The sequence below is a fragment of the Mastigoproctus giganteus genome, chromosome 12 (assembly GCF_048544385.1).
Source record: "Mastigoproctus giganteus isolate SK-2022 chromosome 12, ASM4854438v1, whole genome shotgun sequence".
Lineage (NCBI taxonomy): Eukaryota > Metazoa > Arthropoda > Arachnida > Uropygi > Thelyphonidae > Mastigoproctus > Mastigoproctus giganteus.
In genome coordinates, this window is record NC_143586.1 from 44,555,362 (window position 1) to 44,564,786 (window position 9,425).

Genomic DNA, 9,425 nt, shown 5'->3' on the forward strand with positions numbered 1-9,425 from the left:
ACCTTTCTACAGAAATGCCTAAATCACAATGTGATTCCGAAATTCGTCCGTATATTTCCAAATTAAATCTACAAAAAATACCCACACATCGTGCGTCAAACTTCCATCACCATCATACGAGATGAACTACGGAAAAGATTTAATAAGAAATATCAGCTGCAACACCAGATACATTATTTAAAATTTAAACTTAAGAGAAACATGCAACCTAATACCTGGATCGAATTCACAAACTTCAACAATATACGTATTAATGCAGTCCTTAAAGAGGTTGAACTAAAATATTCTAAAAAATGGATCACACTTACCCAGGAAACAAAAATAACAGCTCCACAAATTTCCACAGTTAACATTTCTTCTAAAACTTTCACTCCTACCGAACTCGCAAGTTTAGAGCATGGATTCAACGTTGCGATAAAAAGCCATCAATAACCCATAAAAGAAAGTATTATTGAACTTCCAACAAAACTCGAACATCACCCCGACAAATGGTGCATTTTACATCAGACTAACATTATTATTAATTCAAAACTCCCCTTCCAATCTAATATAAATGGAGGGATACCTGTCAGGTATCCCTCCATTCTTCAAGAAACATTGTTTCAAAGGTGGTGGTGGTGGCACAGCATCTGTGGGGTTCTCACATGCAATTATTCTGTAAAAACTATAAGAAATCAATTCAAAAACTATTGAAGTAAAAGTATGTTTATATTTTGAAAGATGAAAAAATTTCAGATTTTTAATAATTTTAACAGTTAATGCAGGATCATTATTTTCAAGAGGTACCCGTGAGATAATCTGCCACCAGTTCTGGGTTAAGAATAAAATAGAGAATGAGAATGTTTAATTAGATAGAAAATCTTGTTCTAAGCTGGAGCACATTTTGAATATAAGTAAAGTCCTTTAGATAATTACAAGATATCTACAAGAATGGAAGAAAAGGATTGTAATTAATGGTTAAGCTTTAGAATTGGATAGAGTTAGAAGCAGGGTCCCTCTGGGACTGGTGCTGGGATTGCTCCTGTTTCTGATTTTCTTATATGACGCTGATGAAGGAAAACAATACAAGATATAAAGATTGGGGTGGTGGGTAATGCCTACAGCCAAGCAGTGCTCCTTCAGAACAAGCCTGGATAAACTCAAAGTTAGTCGGATAAGTGGCAACTATGTTTTAGATATATCTACCTAAATTGCTAATATCTTTTCAAATTGTACAACAGAAATATGGAATTTGTCTCTAAGTTAAATGTAAGGCCAAGCCTTAGTGATGAGGACTTGGTGCTTGGTCTCCAGCGAAAGCAGAAAGTCTTTCCATAATCAAAATTGAACAAGATAAAGCTTACAAAAAAAAAAATAATAAAATAAACTTATCTGCAAAAAAATCTAAACTTCTCAAACATTTCTTCATTTATTTCATAAATATACATTGTCTTGGTTCCAATCTCAACGATGTCTATTTCCACTTATAACCAGTGGTGAGCTGTGAATATTTTAACAATGGGCTCGCAGTTTTTCCGACTTTCTACCGAGTAATTTGATAGGTCACAGAAGTGACATCATTCTGCTGTTTCCACCAGAGGTGGTTCCCACCCTTGCACTTCTAGTAGTGCGATTAGTGCACGTGACGCGTTTTTTGTGACTGCCGGTACGATGATATCTCGAGTCAGGAGTGGATTTGGGGGGTGGACAGATGGGGCTTGTTACCCCCTTAACCATGCGTATCAGTGTATGTATATAAGGTCTATCTAAAAAAAAAACATAAAAGCCTGGTCGTCATGTCTCCCCTTACGATGATACCTGGATACGATAGAATCTGGAGTTCTTTTTAGAATAGTATGACGTCACAATCATACTTTCTGAAGTTACTACTGCAGTAAGTATGATTACAACAATACAAGTATTTGTCATATGACTGTGAGAATACAAGTGTTTATCATATGACTGTAACAATACAAATATTTGTCAACAATTTCTTTTTTTCGTCTCGCATTTTCGTTACATTCCATTGTTAGGTACCCCAAACAGATGCATATGTCGCTTCAACTACAGGATTGGTACATCAATTGGTGCTATTTTACAGAGATATTTAGATACTCTGCACTCGCAAGTATACATCTCTTACTTTAGTTGTCATAAATCCATCGTATCTTGTCATCGTATCATCTCTTACTTTAGTTGTCATAAATCCATCGTATCATCGTATCTTTCATGATTTCCATTTTCATGGAAATCATGAAAATTTGCAAATGTTCAATAAAATATTTATAATACAAAAGCTCTTTTATTTCGTAATCAATAAACAAATCAAAATACCTAAAAGAAACGCGGACGTTGTTTCACATAAACCATCTACCGTGTGTGCTCGGCACATATGCAACTTTTTTATTTGTCATTTTTTAACAACTAGGGAAATATAATGGACACATTTTTTTCACGATAAAATTCTAATATTGCGAAATATTTCCCATATTACAAATAACAAAAACTATCACAAAGCATTCAACAATATATATTTTATGAAAAAAAGAAACGATTACATAAATATTCAAGAAAAATTTATTCTAAAAATTGGCACATACAATTTACTTCTTTATTAATATTTGTTGTTGATCTGCTTTGCTCAAAAGCTGAGCGATGATTTGACGTAACGATCCAGATCAAACTGAAGCAGTGGTTTCCCATGCAGATGTCATAATCTGCAACGTGTTTAATTGTCAACATTATTCATTCATTCACTCAATATTATTCATTATGCTGAAAGCTCACTCAGTTTCATCACTGCTAATCGCAATGGTTTCAAAGATATTTCTGGCTTTCTTAATTGAAAAGGGAATTTCACTCGATTTTAAAGATAAACTGTCTTTGATAAAACCTCTAAAATAATTAAATTTTTATTTCATATTTTATCAGAAAACTTTAAAAATTTTTTTGAAAACCGAAAAATTTCTTATTCAGTTTTCACCATCTGGTCACCGAGACGAAAGTTTTCATATTCCACGATTCTGGGTTTAAAATTTCTTTCAATTCCTTGTCGTCAATGGAATCATTATTTTCATTATTTAATTTAAAATTGCTCTGTTGCATTAATAACTTATCCTTTAAGGATAAAACAATGTATTTAATAACTTGTCAAGAGGTAATTTTTTAAATGTGTTCTTACTTTCGATTTTGATTCCTTCAAATTCTTTCCACTTCAACATGCTCTCAATTTTAGCGTCATAATTTCCTTTGGAATTTTTCAAATTAGCAATAGCATTGATAGTTCGAATAATTAATTTATCTGCTTTTACCATAGTGATTCTGTAAAGCTTCTTAAAGGTAAGAGAACTCCTGCAGGACACAGGGTAGTAAGATATCTTACTACTCTGTGCTGCAGGATGTCGATCATTAGTGCTAAATCGTTAAGAAATTTCACATCGAAAAGTCAGTTTAAGAATCCCGAATATTTAATTTCTGATTCAAAATGTTTGCACAAAGCGGGATAATTCCTTCAACCCGCAATTGCCGTCCGCAAGCAATGAGCTGCTCATCATGGCTCGAACACACGACCGATCTTTATAGTTTCCACACCAAGTTCTTTAGCAATCATCCTTAATTCGTGCAGGGTTTTTACAGTTTTAACAGTTTTTTTTTTTTTTTTTAATTATTGTCCCTATGCCATTATATTTTAGAACATTTCCTTCACAGTGAAAGACTCGACGAAGTTTCAAAATCTGCCAATTTCTTCTTTGCAAAGTTCGTGTAATATTTTAGTTGCCTCAATCCCTCTCCCCTGTATGTTGCTACTGTCAGTCTGTCACTAGTTCTTTGAATATTGTGCACAATGTCGGAATCACATGGATATTCAGCTACTGTGACCATGTAAACATAGACAAGAGAAATTTATTGGAAGGCATGGATCACTCACTTTTCCGAAAAACATAGCCTGTTTGTCGGAGTAAAGGGGAACCACAACACAGGTTGACCAGAGGCTATAATCCGTGTCGGGAATCTGCTTAATACTTTGAGTGGCTACGGAAAGCATATTGATGAGCGCAACTTCCCGGTATATGACTGCAAGTTTTAGGGACACCACTAACATTGTGAAACGGTAATCGCTTTCACCCTTAATTCGCGCTTTCTAATTACCTAAATTGCCTAAAGGCCAAAGGTGAGAACGATGCATACACAGTTGTCTCTCCTAATCCGTTCGTTTCATAGAAATTTTCTTCGTTCAACAGAAACTATTTTAAATGTAATTACCAAGAGGAATCAAAAAAATTCACTATAAAGAAGTTCGTTAAACAGAGGTCCAACTGTAATTAAATTAAAAAATGAAGCAATTTTAAAATACATAACCGATCGAATGCTGGGGATGGTGCCCCACTCATCGCACCGTAGTTTCGGCTCTGGATACTCAATAATTGCATTCAGGATTTCATTTGTAAAATAAATGATCTCGACAATGGGCTCTCGCGAGCTCACTATAGCTCACCACTGCTTATAACCTGCCAAGTTCCATTTATTTTTTCTGAAAGAATCTTGATCTTTGGATGCCTCAATCACTACTCATCTCAGTTGCCCTCAAGTATCTGTTATACGATTCCTTTGCTTTAAAGATGGTACTTGTGCATATGTCCATTCTGATAATCCTTGTCAGAGATTTTCTAATCTCCTTATGACCTTCACTGGCTCAAAATCTCTTTATCTCATTATGTCAAAGTCATCTGTTGCCTCTATCATTCTCATTTCTATAAATCACTGAGAAATTTGACTTCCTTTCTTTCAAATTCAACTTTCTTGAATTTGATATTCCTAACTGAGGTAATTTTCCTTAGCAACTTTAATGTTCACTGTTCTGGATAGCTTCAACTTTCTAGTAACATGGACATGATTGTTTGAGATACTGAAGCTTTTGTGATTACTGATGACCTTATGCAACTTGTTAATTTATCAGCCAGAATATTAGACAATCAGAAAAAATCATGTGCCCAACACTCTTGATCTTTTCCTCACCAAAGCTTCTCAAAGTACATAGTTAATGTTAGTGATCCTCTAAGGTACCTCAGATCACAACTTGGTGAGTATCTTCTCCAATGGAGTCTCTCTCATAGCTACTCCCAGCTTCAGGTTGTTTGGCATTACAAGGATGAGAAATGGGATGATTTGCCCAATTTCTGTTCCTCTTTTATTTCATGACTGTTTTCATTCTTCTGATATTTCCTCATATGGTGTGAGTGAAAATTTTCTTATAGGGACAAAATCCTTTATTCTGAATTTCACCCAGAAATCTTGCCCTTTATTGGAAAATCTAAACGTTGATTTTCCAATAAATGTGCTAAGGCCATTCAATGTAAGAGTGCAGCATATAACAACTGTCTTGTATCCAAATCTGGAGCTTCATTTGCTGCTACACTAAAGCTTGCAAAATTGTAAAATTATTATTAATAAATCCAAACTCAATTTTGAAGAGGATAAGGGTTGAAAAGTTGCTTCTTCTCCAAACAATAGTGAAGTCTACTGCTCTCAGGACAAAGCAATTTGATTTCTATTTCCTGTCCATTCGTATCTTCCCCCTCTGTTATAATTTGATGGCTCTGCTGCATCCAGCTAAAGAAAAAGCTGACATCAGCAACTTATTTTTCTTCTAACTTTTGCACTGATGATCTTGATAAATCATCTCTAACCATACCAAACACTTTCCACTCAATGTCTCCTATGGTTTTCTGACAGATGTTAAAAGAATTCTGAATAATCTCAATGATAAGAAGTCTCCAGGTCCTGACAGAATTTTACCAGATGTTCTCAAAACTGTGCTCCTGAGCTTGCACCAGTTTTGTGTTGTCTTTTTACCCTATTTTATTCCACTGGTGGAATATAAATTTCTGCATGGAAATTTATATTCAGTTCTTAAAAAGTGTAAAAAATATATCCATTCCAATTATCATTCCATTGTGCTTACCTCTGCTTTTTCCAAGATAATGGAAAATCAATCAATCACAGACTATTAAACTATCTCAAACCTCTCTATCGATTAATGATCACCAATATGGATTACGCCAGCATCAGCTGACTGGTGATATTTAACCTATTTAACTCATCTTTGGATAAATTTGATGAAAAAGTTTAATAAAACTCAAGCAGTTGCCCTCGACACTTCAAAGGCGTCTAATCATGTTTGGCATAAATGTCTTATAAACAAGTTTGTTTCTATTTTATGGATTGCTGACTGTTTTATGCAACTGGGTGTCCAGTTTTCTCTCTGATCACTCATTGTGGGTGATGGTAGATGACTCTCTGTCTACTAACTGCTCCACTAATGCTGGTGTTCTCCAAGGTTCAGTTCTTTTTCCCACTCTTTTCCTCTTGTATAAAAATTAACTTTTTCCACTGATGGAAATTCTCTCCATAGATTTGCTGATAACAGCACATTGCATTCCATCTTCCAGTTTGAAAAACCTTGCTCTGTGCAAACAGCTCCAACTTTTCAAATATATCCATTATCAATTTCTTAAATGCTAATCAGCAAGTAATTCTTCAGTGGGGCAAAGAAAACTGACTGAGTCAGTTTTCTTTTTCACTAATTCAGATTATCCCTTCCTTCATGCACAGTCCAAGCTACAGATGTTTTACTGTACTTATATTAACAAATTTCCAACAAACAATGCAACAATTATGTTTTCGTATAAAAATATCTTAAAAATATAAAAGTTTCTATAAAAGTACCAAGATTAATCAAATGAAAAGCTAGTCAAAAATAATAACAGCTTTTATCTAATAAATGATTTTTAAATATTGTATATAAGAGGACATTATGATTGACAAGAGTATTAATTAATAACAATTTTAATCTTTAAAAATGAAAACTAAAAGATTTAAAAATCTTCTTATGGATGAAAGTCATTTTAATAGTCTGAATTAACAGTTTTTAAATGGTTTGACTGGATTCAATACTGAACCAAATTAAATCAAACCATTAATTAATGAACAGCTGAGTTGGCTAGTTGGCTGTTATTTATTTATTTTTTGAAACATGTCAATATCTACATAATAAAAGTGGTTTAATTAAAATTAAAAGTTATTTTTCTCTTGCATAATAAAAAATCAGCAAACAGGCTTTTTATTATTTATTTTTAAATGTTTTTGACTTCTTTTATAAGCTAGCTGACATAGGCAGTTAATGTTCTTTTCATTTAAAACAGCACCATAAAATTGTGCTATTTACATTTACAATGCACAGGCAAAAGCATAGGCAAAAGGTCAGTTAGCACATCAGTGACTTAAACCATATTTCTCCAATGTATATTATGTGTATCCCCTCTGCCTGAGATTGGCTAACTACAACCCCCCATCAAAATGAAGAGGCTTAGATTTTCCTCCAGCATGTGAAAGGACTCAAACCAAGACCTCACCCAAATGATTGAAACCATTAGACTGTTGGAGAGGACTGCTAATTAATTAACAATGGCCTTGCTAGCTCAGCTAGAACACTGAACACATAATCTTAACAAAAAACTCTGTAACATCTATAAAATCTAACAAAAGGAGCCTGGCCATAGGTTTGAAATAATGAACAATTTCTGAGCAATGAGGAGGTAGCTGTTGGCTAATTTAGTTTAAGGATTTCAAGTTTTAATTAATAGCTTAAATAATTAAATCTTTATATATATATATATATATATATATTTTTTATAACAAATTTTAATTTACACACACAAGCAGCAATTTATGCTATATTTCACTTAAGTATCGACTTTAAAATTACGAAATATATGTACTAAAAATGTAATTTTTTCTTTTAGTACATATGTTTTATAATTTTACAACTCAATTTTCTTTTTAATTTCTGAAAGGGTTTAGGTTTTTTCTTTTTTTTTTTTTTAATTCTGTTTGGGCAAAACCAATATCTTTTTTTTTTATGTAGTAACTTTTAATTTTTAACAAAAAATGAAATATTAAAAAAATTACAACTTTTAATTTTAAAAACACAAAAAAAATAATTCTGCTAAAAATTAAAAAAATATATATATTTTCCATGAATCTATTAGTCTTCCATTTTCACTTTAAAAGATTGGAAAGTGTGTAAAATTTTAAATGCATACATGAACTTATAGTAAACTGTACTTATAGTAAACCGTTGTTTCACTGTACGGTTCCTACAGGTTTCACTGCCTTCCTAAATGTAAGAGGATTTTTCTATCTTCCTATATTTAGGAAGGCAGAAAACATTTCAGATTTTCAATCATTGATCAACAGTTAATATGGAATTGTTATGTTGGAGTGACAACTGTCAGGTACCCCTGTGCTGCTTCTGGGTTAATGTTTAACTTTTTTTTGCCCCTCCATTACATTAAGATCAAAATTCAACTTTAGTGCAATAGAAAATGTGAGTACCACTGGGGTTGAAAAAAAAAAAGCATCATCATCGTTCAAAAAAGTAGATAATGCAGTAAAGGGTATGATAATGAATTCGTTAATTCCTTTAAGTAACTGCTTCCACAGCTATATTAACTACATAAGCTGCACTGTGTCATTCATAATTTTGCAATAAAGTTTTTATTGGAAAATTACAAATTTCATTGTAAACCAGTAAATATTTTAGCAGTACATTCATTGTATATTTTTTTGCAAAATCTATTTCATTCGGAGATTCACAAAGCACTAATAAGAGGGGTAAGTCAGCCAGGACCTAGAAATATTTTCATTATAATGAAATTTTTGTTATAATTGGAATTCATTGTTATGGGATTTTATTGTATCTGAAAAGTAACAATGTAATGTAATACACTGCAAGAAAACTTTTTCAACTTATTACTTTAGAACACATATTACATCAACTTCACAATATACTGCAATAGTTAAGAAAATAAGGAAATAACCTTACCACAGGTTCTTTCTTTGTGAGATGAAAAGGTTTTGCTTCAGGAGCAAATATATATTCTGAGATTTTTTGAAGGTAGAAAATATCTGGCCTTTCATACGATAGGAAAGATAAGATTTTGAAAATTTAATTTTCATTTTATTCCTACTAATTACTAATCCCATTAATATTGCAAATTTATAACCTCATCTGAATAAAAACATTAGCATTAAGATCAGTTGAGGCATATGATGCAAGAAAGCAAGCTTAGACAGTATCAGCCAAAAAAAAAAAAAAAATCCTTCCCAATTCGCCCATCCGGTCACTCCAAATGTTTGTCTAGTTCAGCCTTAAATTTATTTAAGCTATCGACTTCCACAACAACAGATGGTAGTCTGTTCCAGCAATCAACTACCTGCTGGCTAAAGGCAAACTTCTTGCACATCTGTTCTACAACTGTCTTTCCTCAATTTGAATCTATGCCCCCTCAGGTTCTTTCAGTCTGAGCAAGCGGAAGTATCCTGTCAGCATTGAGCCTGCTCAAACCATTCAAGGCCTTATACACCTCAAACTGATCACCTCGCAG

The 9,425-nt window shown here is 33.0% G+C and overlaps 1 protein-coding gene across 1 annotated transcript in view; it reads right to left on the minus strand.

Moving 5' to 3' along the window:
* The window catches only part of LOC150077000 (uncharacterized), a 132,117-nt gene extending 123,171 nt beyond the window's left edge, over window positions 1-8,946 (minus strand). The window contains exon 1 of the mRNA XM_090385753.1: window positions 8,864-8,946. The gene's annotated coding sequence lies outside the window, so the exon portion shown is untranslated. The remainder of the gene's footprint in view (window positions 1-8,863) is intronic.
* Window positions 8,947-9,425: the final 479 nt, after the last annotated feature.